Source organism: Diadema setosum, chromosome 4 (genome assembly GCF_964275005.1).
Source record: "Diadema setosum chromosome 4, eeDiaSeto1, whole genome shotgun sequence".
NCBI classification, from domain to species: Eukaryota; Metazoa; Echinodermata; class Echinoidea; order Diadematoida; family Diadematidae; genus Diadema; species Diadema setosum.
In genome coordinates this window covers 8,764,363-8,777,959 of record NC_092688.1, presented here as the reverse complement: position 1 = coordinate 8,777,959, position 13,597 = coordinate 8,764,363, and the positions used below count along the sequence as shown (strand labels likewise).

The 13,597-nt window shown below is 41.8% G+C and overlaps 2 non-coding genes across 2 annotated transcripts; both read left to right on the top strand.

The window, feature by feature from the left end:
* Nucleotides 1–12,147: 12,147 nt before the first annotated feature.
* LOC140228153 (5S ribosomal RNA) lies at nt 12,148–12,266 on the top strand. Its single transcript, XR_011901156.1, has one exon. It is a non-coding gene; the product is annotated as a 5S ribosomal RNA (ribosomal RNA).
* Nucleotides 12,267–13,084: 818 nt separating this feature from the next.
* On the top strand, nt 13,085–13,203 carry LOC140228101 (5S ribosomal RNA). The gene has a single exon (XR_011901108.1). It is a non-coding gene; the product is annotated as a 5S ribosomal RNA (ribosomal RNA).
* Nucleotides 13,204–13,597: the final 394 nt, after the last annotated feature.

Below are 13,597 nucleotides of genomic sequence, written 5' to 3'. Positions count from 1 at the left end.
TTTTTACAAAACAATATCACTGATCAGCTACATCAACCTAACCTGGGCTGTACATAGAACAACATGTGAAATTACATCCAGGCTACATTATAACGGCGCTATGCCATGCCAAGGTGAAATTCAAGATATCTAAGACATCATGGTCATTAACATTACGCATATGAGAGAGACTGCACTGCAGTGTCGACTGCTACGACTGTACCGGTACGCACGTAAACTAACCTGTAAATTATCCTATGTTAGTAGGGCAGATATGTAAAAAAAATTGGTCGAAATGCTCACATCCGGGGAAAGTATGAAATTTTGCATATAGGGGTATTTTGGGGCGCTGATTTCAAATATTGCCGGATCCAAGAGATCTGACCACGGGGTCGGCCGCCATTTTGAATTCTAACTTGGCCGCCATCACAAAACAAATTCAAAGATCCCTATCTTCAGTTCTGAATGACCTGTGGCACCAAAATTTGGTACACATGAGCGTTTTGACACATTGAATTTGATAACAGATTGATTCGGAGTGTCTGACAAACATCGAATGGCCGCCGTTTTGAATTCCAATATGGCCGCCTCGACGAAATATTCAAAATTCCTATCCCGATTTCTAAGTGGTGTGTGACCCTGAAATTAGGTGTAAACAAGAATTTTAACATACTGAGTTAAAATATTAACTGATGTGATGTGTCTGACAAACGCAATGCCTGCTATTTTGAATTCCAATGTGGCTACGAAGACAAACATCACGACTAACATTCACGGGCATGTCGAAAAGTGCAGCAAAAAGGAAGCATAATGCACCTTTCACTGACGTCACAATGTAAATACATCAGCGCGCACTCTATCAGTTACAAACGCGCTCCATCAGGTAGCCTAATTTACAAACCCGAGATAGAGATTTTCAACACTCCAACATAGCAAATATGTATAAAAATTCAAATTGGCTGCCGTGTAGCTTAATGTCAGATATATCAAATAAGTCTGTTATTGAAGTCATCATATCACCATGCTTTTATATATCAAATTCCAATGGCTAATGTCATTCAGAACTGAAGATAGGGATCTTTGACGGCGGCCATATTGGAATTCAAAATGGCGGCCGACCCCGTGGTCAGATGATCTCTTGGATCCGGCAATTTTTGAAATCAGCGCCTCAGAATACCCCTATATGCAAAATTTCATACTTTCCGCCGGATGTGAGCATCTTTTTCACATAATCTGCCCCACTATGTAGGTTGCAGTCAATCCCCCTGAGCAGCTGAATCACTTCGTTCTGGTCTGCGATTTCACGGTCTCCTCCACTCAATTTGATCCACTCTTTGGCACACAAAATAGGTTTCGTCTCTCTTAGGTTTGTCATAGCCGTGAAATTTTCAAACTTCATCGATGTTACATGCATAATAACGCATATTAAAAGTTTCGGCAGAGCAGACGACGTAGACGCGTCGACAGGCTCACAGGGGGCGGCCATTTTGACTCGGAAACAATAATTCTCGATTCGGATTGGATAACATACATCACATGATCGTTCGCCGATGAATATCGTACACGGCAAAGTGTACATATTCAGCTCCTCAGTGACAAAAAAGTTCACTGTTTCCCCCTAAATTACCAAAATACTACAGGAGGGTTTGTGTCGAACTTTCTCCTGTAGCCTCTTTGGTTATTTGTTTACACGTAGCTGTGGAGAAATTTTAGTGCCGCAGTTGTCGGAACGAAACAAGCGAAAAAACCGGCTCACCCCATGGCCTAACTATTGGAAAGGCCATTTTTTCGAATACAATGACACCAAGTTCGTTAATTTTGGTTAATGTGTAATGATTTTAGGACCATTTTTGTCAATCCTTGCAATTTTCAACATGTGATCATTTTGTACTCTAAAAGATACCGAAACCAGCGACAGTAGGCGTTTTCACATCAGCCCGATAAAAATCCAAGCTCGAGATATTTCTCGCGATTGCGAATTAGAGCGCTGTTTCATTTCTTATTCACACAGCCCGATGAGAATTAGCCCGAATTTTTTTTTTTCGAGCTAATTCGACAGCTGAGTATGTGCAAACAGCATCAGTAATGTGTGTGCCCTCTCAAAAATTCCTCATGATTTGTGTGCAGTTTGCCTCGATCGATCGGGTCACACGCACTATAGGCATGCTGGGATGCATCGCGCTAATTTCTCGAGTCGTTTTCACATTATCAAATAGCGCGCTACTATCCCGCTATTTCAGAAATTTCCCGAGTTGGACTCGAGAAATTTTCTCGGTCAGAGCGATACAATTAGGGCGCTAATTTGTGTTCACATTATCAAATAGCGTCCTATTTCATTATCGGGTTAATTTCCCAAGTCAGAAAATAGCGCGCTATTTCGAAACATCGGGCTAATGTGAAAACGCCTGATGCGGCTTGTCATAGAATCAGTAGCGTTTACAATGTGTGGAACGTGAGGCGGACGGTGTGATTGTCATTGTCCGCCCCACAGTACATGGGAAAATGCACAGGCCAGGGTAGCTGGCAGGCCGGGCGGCGCGCGCTTTTTCACGTGGACCGGAAAGGCGTTTACATGCACTGGCGTAGCCAGGGGGGGGGGGGGGGGGGGATGGGGGCGGTCGCCCCCCCTAAGATTTGGACCGAGGAGTTGGGAGGCGGAAAAAAAAAATGCGTGTATACTGTATGCATGCACATGAAGCGGGTCTCCTTTGCAACCTTTCATCAAATAAGATATATTTTTTTGAATATTTCACTCAAAGTGTGCACCAGATCGTTGAATTTCAATTCAAAATATGCAAAATCTCTCGTGCTTGGGAGGGGGATACCCCCTCCCAAACCCTCCCCCTCTTTGCCGCTTTCCCTAGCTAAGTACACTTTTTAGATTAAAAAAAAATTCTGAATAATTCTGAGTGCACAAGACTTTTCACTAATATTCCTAAAACTGAAGGTTCCCTCATGTATAAGGGGAATTTCCCCTTTTAATTGACCCTTTCCTCCCTCAGCCCCCCCCCCCCATCATTTTTTTTTTTGATTACCCAAATGTTGATTCCATCAAATATGCTTATTATGCGTATACGAGATATCTCAATTTCATAAACAGCCTTAAAAAGATACAAGCTCCATCGGAAGGGAAGAGTGGAGATAACACTCGCCAACGCCTTCTTCCTGTTCCCCCCCCCCCGCCATGCAAAGAAGTAGACTGTGGCTATACCAAGATCGCTTTATTTCAATTCTAAAAACGCAAAAGCTCCGCGAGCGGGAGGGGGAATCCCCCTTCCCCTAAGTTCTACCTCACTAGACTTTATACATACGCACAGATGGTGCACATTCGGAATAAGAGCTAAATTCCGCGATTTTAACACTTCGATGAAAAAGTGTTGCACCAAAAATTTGCACCAGATCGCTGAATTTCAGGTCTGAAAACGCAAAATCACCTTCGTGTGGGAGGGGATATCTACACCCTCGTGTGCATGCTTTCTCTGTTTGATTGCTGAACAGACAGCGTTCATGATATTCAGTGTAAGAATTAATACAAGAAGACTAGTGTGTTTGAATTATACTGTTTTATAGGCAAATTGTTCAATAATAATCTACAATAAAATATACGGCAACCTTAAACAAGTGGGACTGTTTCAACTCGTTAAAACACGCAAAAACATGCATCAAATTGCACCATTTGCAACATCAAAATGCAAAAAGTTCTCACCGTAGGAGGGGGGACACCCCCTCCCACCCCCTCCCCTACCCCCTCGCTCGCTCCGCTCGCTCGGGTTCAGTCGAGTTCGTGATATACAGTGAAAAGAATTAATACAAGAAGTGTATCTAAATTATACCATTTTATAGGCAAATTGTTCAATAATAATCTACACTAAAATATACTGCTACCTTAAACAAGTGGGACTGTTTCACGTCAATAAAACGCGCAAAAACATGCATCAAATTGCACCATTTGCAAAATCAAAATGCAAAAAGTTCTTACCGTGGGAGGGGGGACACCCCCCTCCCACACCCTCCCCTCCCCCCTCGTTGGCTCCGCTCGCTCGGGTTCAGTCGCGTTCATGATATTCAGTGAAAAGAATTAATACAAGAAGTGTATTGGAATTATACCATTTTATAGGCAAATTGTTCAATAATAATCTACACTAAAATATACTGCAATCTAAAACAAGTGGGACTGTTTCACGTCGTTAAAACACGCAAAAACATGCATCAAATTGCACCATTTGCAAAACCAAAGTGTAAAAACTTCTCACCGTGGGAGGGGGGACACCCCCCTCCCACACCCTCCCCTACCCCCTCGCTCGGTCCGCTCGCTCGGGTTCAGTCGCGTTCATGATATTCAGTGAAAAGAATTAATACAAGAAGAGTATTGGAATTATACCATTTTATAGGCAAATTGTTCAATAATAATCTACACTAAAATATACTGCAATCTAAAACAAGTGGGACTGTTTCACGTCGTTAAAACACGCAAAAACATGCATCAAATTGCACCATTTGCAAAACCAAAATGTAAAAACTTCTCACCGTGGGAGGGGGGAAACCCCCCTCCCACACCCTCCCCTACCCCCTCGCTCGCTCCGCTCGCTCGGGTTCAGTCGCGTTCATGATATTCAGTGAAAAGAATTAACACAAGATGTATTGGAATTCTATACCATTTTATAGGCAAATTGTTCAATAATAATCTACACTAAAATATACTGCATTCTAAAACAAGTGGGACTGTTTCACGTCGTTAAAACACGCAAAAACATGCATCAAATTGCACCATTTGCAAAACCAAAATGCAAAAACTTCTCACCGTGGGAGGGGGGAAACCCCCCTCCCACACCCTCCCCTACCCCCTCGCTCGCTCCGCTCGCTCGGGTTCAGTCGCGTTCATGATATTCAGTGAAAAGAATTAATACAAGAAGTGTATTGGAATTATACCATTTTATAGGCAAATTGTTCAATAATAATCTACACTAAAATATACTGCAATCTTAAACAAGTGGGACTATTTCACGTCGTTAAAACACGCAAATACATGCATCAAATTGCACCATTTGCAAAATCAAAATGTTAAAAGTTCTCACCGTGGGAGGGGGGTTCCCCTCTCACCCTCCCCTACCCCCTCGCTCGCTCCGCTCGCTCGGGTTCAGTCGCGTTCATGATATTCAGTGAAAAGAATTAATACAAGAAGTGTATTTGAATTATACCATTTTATAGGCAAATTGTTCAATAATAATCTACACTAAAATATACTGCTACCTTAAACAAGAGGGACTGTTTCACGTCAATAAAACGCGCAAAAACATGCATCAAATTGCACCATTTGCAACATCAAAATGCAAAAAGTTCTTATCGTGGGAGGGGGGACACCCCCCTCCCACACCCTCCCCTCCCCCTCGCTCGCTCCGCTCGCTCGGGTTCAGTCGCGTTCATGATATAAAATATACTGCAATCTTAAACAAGTGGGACTGTTTCACGTCGTTAAAACATGCATCAAATTGCACCATTTGCAAAATCAAAATGTAAAAAGTTCTCACCGTGGGAGGGGGGAAACCCCCCTCCCACACCCTCCCCTATACCCCCTCGCTCGCTCCGCTCGCTCGGGTTCAGTCGCGTTCATGATATTCAGTGAAAAGAATTAATACAAGAAGTGTATTGGAATTATACCATTTTATAGGCAAATTGTTCAATGATAATCTACTCTAAAATATACTGCAATCTTAAAGGGAAGATAAACCCCAAGAACAATGTGGATTGAGTGAAAGCAGCAACATTAGTAGAACACATCAGTGAAAGTTTGAAGAAAATCGGACAATCGATGCAAAAGTTATGAATTTTTAAAGTTTTGGTGTTGGAACCGCTAGATGAGGAGACTACTAGAGGTTATGACGTATGAGTGGACTACAATATCAAGAAAATATAAAGAAAATACTACAAAAATCCATTTTTCATGAAAATTACAAATTCCATCAACTTGATATTGACATATGTTAAGGGTAGCAATTATTCCCCCTGCTTTCTGAAAGCGGTTGGTCCACTGCTCTTTCATAATTCTAGAAAAGTGAATTTTTGTTGAATATCCTTTATATTTTCTTTGTATTGTTGTCCACTCATACGTCATATCCTCTAGTAGTCTCCTCATCCAGCGGTTCTAACACCAAAACTTTAAAAATTCATAACTTTTGCATCGATTGTCCGATTTTTCTCAAACTTTCACTGATGTGTTCTACTAATGTTGCTGCTTTCACTCAATCCACATTGCTCTTTGGGTTTACCTTCCCTTTAAACAAGTGGGACTGTTTCACATGCATCAAATTGCACCATTTGCAAAATCAAAATGTAAAAAGTTCTCACCGTGGGAGGGGGGAAACCCCCCTCCCACACCCTCCCCTACCCCCTCGCTCCCTCCGCTCGTTCGGGTTCAGTCGCGTTCATGATATTCAGTGAAAAGAATATTTGAATTATACCATTTTATAGGCAAATTGTTCAATAATAATCTACACTAAAATATACTGCTATCTTAAACAAGTGGGACTGTTTCACGTCGATAAAACGCGCAAAAACATGCATCAAATTGCACCATTTGCAACATCAAAATGCAAAAAGTTCTTATCGTGGGAGGGGGGACACCCCCCTCCCACACCCTCCCCTACCCCCTCGCTCGCTCCGCTCACTCTCGGGTTCAATCGCGTTCATGATATTCAGTGAAAAGAATTAATACAAGAAGTGTTTCTAAATTATACCCTTTTATAGGCAAATTGTTCAATAATAATCTACATCAAAATAAACTGCTACCATAAACAAGTGGGACTGTTTCACGTCGATAAAACGCGCAAAAACATGCATCAAATTGCACCATTTACAACATCCAAATGCAAAAAAGTTCTTACCGTGGGAGGGGGGACACCCTCCCCCCCTCGCTCGCTCCGCTCGCTCGGGCTCGGTCGCTTCGCTCCCTCGCAGACTAACCGCCCCCCCTAAGATGAAATCCTGGCTACGCCTATGTTTACATGACGTCACTCTAAACGCGTTTAGAAACGCTGTTGCGGTTATGCTTCCCCGTCAAACGTGATTAGCCAGAAACGTCGATTGTAAACGCACCTTTTTGCGCGTTTCGTGGATCGGCGTTTTGAATCAGCGTTTCTATCGAAGTTTCTAATCACGTTTCAAAACGCTGATTCTGGCCCGAAAAGGGAAAGCATAAACACGGCCTTACTTATTGCAGAAAAACAATATAAAGGGGCGAAGGGTCGTGTGCTCCTTTTGTGCTGGCAGCACCCCCCATCTATGATAGAAATCATCCTAGGACCCCAAAAATCTGGCTATAAACCTATCCGGGGTGCCCTGATAAGGTGGGGTTCATGAATGTCATGCTGTACATGCAAAACCATATCATTTTCATGAAACTTGATGAAATTGTAGAAGAAAAGGGGGTTTGTGTGCTCGCGTTTGTGCTAACAGCGCCTCCTTGCGACAGAAATTATCATAAGACCACAAAATCTGGTCAGGAACCAATGCACAGCGCGCAGTCAAGAAAGTCAGGCCCACACCTCCATTAACAGGTGTGTCTTGTGCATCATAGCCATCAGCATTCCATCCATGGTTACAGCCTCTCACAATCACTACAGCTTCGCTTTCATTGGTCAATGACCTTGAGCTCCCTCTGGTGGCAGAGCCGGGGCGTGCTTGAGGACAAGCTTAAATAAGCTAAAGCCTATAAGTCTATAACTTCAGAGTGAGCATTGCCCATATCCCAAACCACCCAACAAGAGACAGCTTACAAGACTGCTGGCAGTATAGAACAACTAACTGAGGAGAAGAAGTACCATTCGTCATACGCACCGCAGACACCTCGGATGAAAATATCGAAACAAAAAACCTATTAGATACCCCTCCATGGCACTTAATACCGCCATCAGTGTCAACGCAGCTACACGAAACAATCAATAAGAAAAATACAATCACTTTCGAAGCAAAGGCTGAGGCTGACGAATACATCTACACAAAATGGAGGGATTATACCAGAATTTACACAGACGGGTCAAAGTCATCGAAGGGAGAAAGCAGTGCTGCTGTTTATATACCCAGTCATAAAGTAGAAATAGCAAAAAGACTATCTCCCGTATGAACCTACAGAGCGGAGCAAATTGCACTGCTCATGGCACTCCAGTGGAACCAGAGCCACAGCGATAAATCAAATCCAAGCTCAAAGTATGTAATTCTAACAGATTCTTTAAGCTCACTGCACAAGCAATGGAAAACAATCCATTATGTATCATGACAAACATCTTAGAATTATATACTGAACTATCAAAAGCGGGTTCACACATTCATTTCGAATGGATACCGTCTCATGTTGGGATAAGCGGAAACGAGAAAGCGGACTCGCTGGCAAAATATGCTCTATCCCTACCAATTACTTACAATGTTCCGCCAAATAAGCAAGAGATCAAACGAAAAAACTACCAGCAACATAATTATGCATACATGGCAAAACGAATGGACATCATCAGCCCGTGGACGCTTCCTGTTTGAAATCCAACTTACCATTAAAACAAAATATGAAAGTAATGCAAGAAATAGGAGAGAAGAAACCATTCTGAACAGGCTCAGAGTAGGAAGCTGTTTTCTGAATGAAACGCTTTTCAAACTCAACAAACATGCAAACAGTCTATGTGACCACTGCAAGCTGCCAGAGACAGTGCAACATTTGTTTTTCCAATGCACCAAATTCAATGAGCAGAGGTTGAAACTAACAAAATCACTGCGTGCAGGTAAAATATCCATGCAAGCCCTATTTCACCTTTCCTCGCAGAGAGCAATTATACAATAATTCTTGAAAGAGGCCAAAAATATGAAACGATCTGAAATTGTCTACTGAGTATATTAACACCACCGCATTGATATAATGAAAACGCAACAACATCAGATTTCAAATTTCAAAGAAAAAATGGACAGAAATGTGCATTTTGCAGTTAACATGCACATTATTACATTCATTCTTTGTGATAATAAATGCTTTTGAATTATCATTATTCATCTGTCATAAAGAAGAAAAAAGAAGAAGAAGAAAAAAAAACTAGACTTGGAATTTGTCAACACTGACAAATAAGGTGATCCGATCTGTGCGGAAATCAATGATGTTAGTCCTGATCCAAATAATCATGACCATACAGGTTTCATCGGTGTTGAGGGGACATTGGCCGTGTGATGTTTTGATTCTCATTTAGAAACGGGAGTCAGACCTGCCATCTTTGGTACCGAATACCGTATACACTAACGAAGATACAGAATGAAGTATATTTGACCTTTAACCCCACTTTGCACACCCAAGATGGCGTCTCAACAAAAAGTGATACCTTAAGAAATGATCCTTGTAACATGGTCTTTACGTGTGCGAAATATGGGAAAGATAGGACATGTATTCACCAAGATACAGGTATTTACAGGATAAAACATTTATGACCTTGGCCCTAATTTACATACCCAAGATGGTGTCCGATCAATTCCGTAGTTGTTATTTTTTGAAATAATGTACGTGACATGAACTAAACATGTGCAAAATATGGGGCTGATACGGCCTGTCTTTCTTGAGTTATTGCAAAGAAAGTTGCAGAAAGAAATATCTCAATACATCGAAGATAAGCTTTAATTTCAACCAAGTTTTTAGCCGTGATGCCGACGTTGTATGAAAAAACAAAAGGGACAATGCGATAGCGCGCAGTCGTAGCTACAACATATTAAAACTGGGAGAAATTCACGAAAGGGTAAGTGAGCTAGTACTCGATAAAGACAATCATGTCAATTTTCACATCTAGAAAAATTCCCTCCCATAGAGATAACACGTCATAACGAAGATAAAGAAAAAAGTACATATGACCTTTGACCCCACTTTGCACAGACAAGATGGCATCTGAGCAAAAAGTGGTTATTTTGTGAAATGATCCTTGTAACATGGTCTTTACGTGTGCAAAATATGGGAAAGATAGGACATGTATTCACAAAGATACAGGATGAAATATTTATGACCTTTGACCCTAATTTACATACCCAAGATGGCGTCTGATCAAGTAGTTGTTATTTTATCAAATAATGTACGTGACATGAACTAAACATGTGCAAACTATGGGGGTGATAGGAAATGTTTTTCTTGAGTTATTGCAAAGAAAGTTGCAGAAAGAAAGAAATATTTCAATACATCGAAGATAAGCTTTAATTTCAACCAAGTTTTTTGACGTGATGCAGACATCGTATGAAAAAACAAAGGGCACATTTACAATAGCACAAAGTCTCAGCTACAACATATTAAAATCTGGGAGAAATTCACTGAAGCATAAGTGAGCTAGTGCTCGATAAAGATAGCCATGTCAATTTTCATTTCCAGAAAAACTGCACTCCCATAGAGATAACACGTAAACTGGTCAAATTTGACAAGATTACATTCAATCCATTTTTACGAGGTGATGCCGTCATCTCAGCAAAATGCTGTTATTACATTAATGAAAGAGCATTTAATAAGCTACAACATACTGAAATCTCGGTGAACATTGGCAAAGGATTAGTGAGATACGCTCGAATGAACTTAAAATTTGATGACGTCATTTTGAAAATTTACTTTTTTTACTTTATTAAGATATTTGATATCTTTTAATCATTTTTTCAGCATCGCTGACCCATGAAATGACATGTATAACTCATCAGCTTTCAGAATATGTAAAGAAAATGGGGGGTCACCGTCCATCCTGACGAGTAAAATCGGATTTAAAATTGGCGGTTTTTTTGCATAGTTGCACTGTATATCGCCATTGACGCGGGCGCGGAATTTCAACTTTGACGGGCCCGTATGACGTCATATTGAGTCGGATTGACTTGAAACTTGGTAGAAATATTCCTTGACATTTCAGACATCCGATCAGTGTGAAAAAAAGGGAAATTTCTATTGCATATGAGCTGTGCGTGCGTATATGCGTGCGCGCGTACGCGTCCGTCCGAATTTTTCAATTTTTCAAAAAATGCTCCAAATGGTCTGAAACGTGTGCAAAAAAATTTGAGCATACAAATATTTCAACGCGCGCGTATGCGCACGTTTTCAGAGAAAATATGAATTTTGATAATATGAGTAAAATGTGCATAACTTGAAATATATGTGACGTAAATTTCATTGAAAAATTCCATTCCATTAATGAGATATGAATGAAAATGTGTTTTTATATAATGACGTCATAGTGACGTCACGGTCGACTGATCACTATGATTTTATTTGACCCGTCGTCTTTGGGACATGATACATAGATGGTATAATTTTGACATTGATAGAAAGAACACTTTCTGAGCTAATCGATACACAAATTTTGTCCAGAAATAAAGAAAGAAGAAGAACCAACAAAGAATCCGTACAGATACAGAAGGTGATCCGAGAGGATACTCGGATCACCTAATAAGAATAACTCGCAGTAATATGTGCCAAGCAGTCCTGGGGAGGGAAAGGGAAATTTGAATCTTTCGGGAAAGCCTAGGGGCATCCAGTTTCTCGTTTGATGCCTTCTCCATTCCCTGGCTGCACGTCACAAACACTGCACGGACATAATTATTATGTATGACGACGCACAGAATGTGAGATGAAAACGACATCAGTACCAACGGCGGGGGAAAACTAATTAAAAACACCCCACATTTCGTCGGTTATGTTATATTCTGTTAACTGCATTTTTCACCTAACCTATTTGTTCTCCTCACAGTGTGCGCTTCCTTTCGTTTTGAAATAGTTCCATTTTAATTTTAGCTGCATGAACGTTTTAACTTAACATAACGTGCATGGTTTATTTTGTGTGTGAACAGCTCTAATCCCACGTCCGTTGTCAACCCATTTTTTCTGCTATGTTATAGCTTTTTGTTTTGTTTCATTTGATTTGTTTGTTATGTTTTCATTATGTGTGTTTCCTCTCGATCCCCCTTTTTCCCCTTAACTTATCACTTATTGATATATCAGATTTAGAGGCGTCAATAACAGGTCCTGGCACGGTAAACACCTCTCGCGCATCGGAGGGGACTTCAGCTTCGCTTTCATTGGTCAATGCCTTCAAGCTCCCTCTGGAGGCAGAGATGGGGCGTGCTGTCAATCCGTTCGTCCGTGAGGTTGAGGACAAGCATAAATGAGCTAAATTCTGTAGGTATGTTGCCTACGACCATACCACGCTGAATATACCGGTTCTCGTCCGAACACCGTAGTAAAGCAGAGTAGGGCCTGATCAGTACTTGGATGGGAGACCGCTTGGGAATACCGGGTGTTGTAGGCTTTTTGCTGTCTAAACTACCTGCTCTCCTCTTTTTATGAGACACTTCATTTTTCTTCTCGGCAGTTTTTCATGGTTTTTCCTAGTCGGCAATAAAATAAAGACACCAGTCTAGTCCTGTCCTAATTATTTTGAATGAAGTCCAAAGGGACAACATCGCCTCCTCCGCCTCGTTCTGTAGGTACAGCATCGCAGACGTTTTGGCATCATGGCAGACAATTTGGTGCCTCAATCAGGATCCACTTAAAGACAGCCCACCGGAGAATGTCAGAGCACGATTATGACGTCACGCATAGTTATAACTGCTGTTACGGTAGTAACTGTCACCAGGAAAAATTGCAAGGCGCTGGCCCGTGCCTGGGACAGCTATCAACATGGAATGTTCGGCAGGGGAAGCTGGTGGCACTCCTGGCCATATCTCGACCTTCTCTGGCAGTGAATTCATAGCAAACAAAGCAAGAATTCATATGCTTGGAATACATCCCAAACAGTCATCATCATTTTCCTTCTCTAAAAGACAAGACTGAAGAGGGGCCGCTTCGTGCCATTCGTTCAATATCCATGACCCCTCGGAACGTACAGCGCGCAGTCAAGAAAGTCAGGCCCACACCTCCATCAGCAGGTGTGTCGTGTGCATCATAGGCACTGTTACACCATCAGCATGCGATCCTTGGTTACAGTCCTTCACTGTCACTACAGCTTTGCTTTCATTGGTCAATGCCTTCAAGCTCCCTCTGGTGGCAGAGACGGGGCGTACTGTCAATCCGTTCGTCCGTGAGGTTGAGGACAAGCATAAATGAGCTAAATTCTGTAGGTATGTTGCCTACGACCATACCACGCTGAATATACCGGTTCTCGTCCGAACACCGTAGTAAAGCAGCGTAGGGCCTGGTCAGTACTTGGATGGGAGACCGCTTGGGAATACCGGGTGTTGTAGGCTTTTTGCTGTCTAAACTACCTGCTCTCCTCTTTTTCTGAGACACTTCATTTTTCTTCTCGGCAATGTTTCATGGTTTTTCCTAGTCGGCAATAAAATAAAGACACCAGTCTAGTCATGTCCTAATTATTTTGAATGAAGTCCAAAGGGACAACATCGCCTCCTCCGCCTCGTCCTGTAGATACAGCATCGCAGACGGTTTGGCATCATGGCAGACAATTTGGTGCCTCAATCAGGATCCACTTAAAGACAGCCCACCGGAGACTGTCAGAGCACGATGATGACGTCACGCATAGTTATAACTGCTGTTACGGTAGTAACTGTCACCAGGAAAAATTGCACGGCGCTGGCCCGTGCCTGGGAGAGATATCAACATGGAATGTGCGGCAGAGGAAGC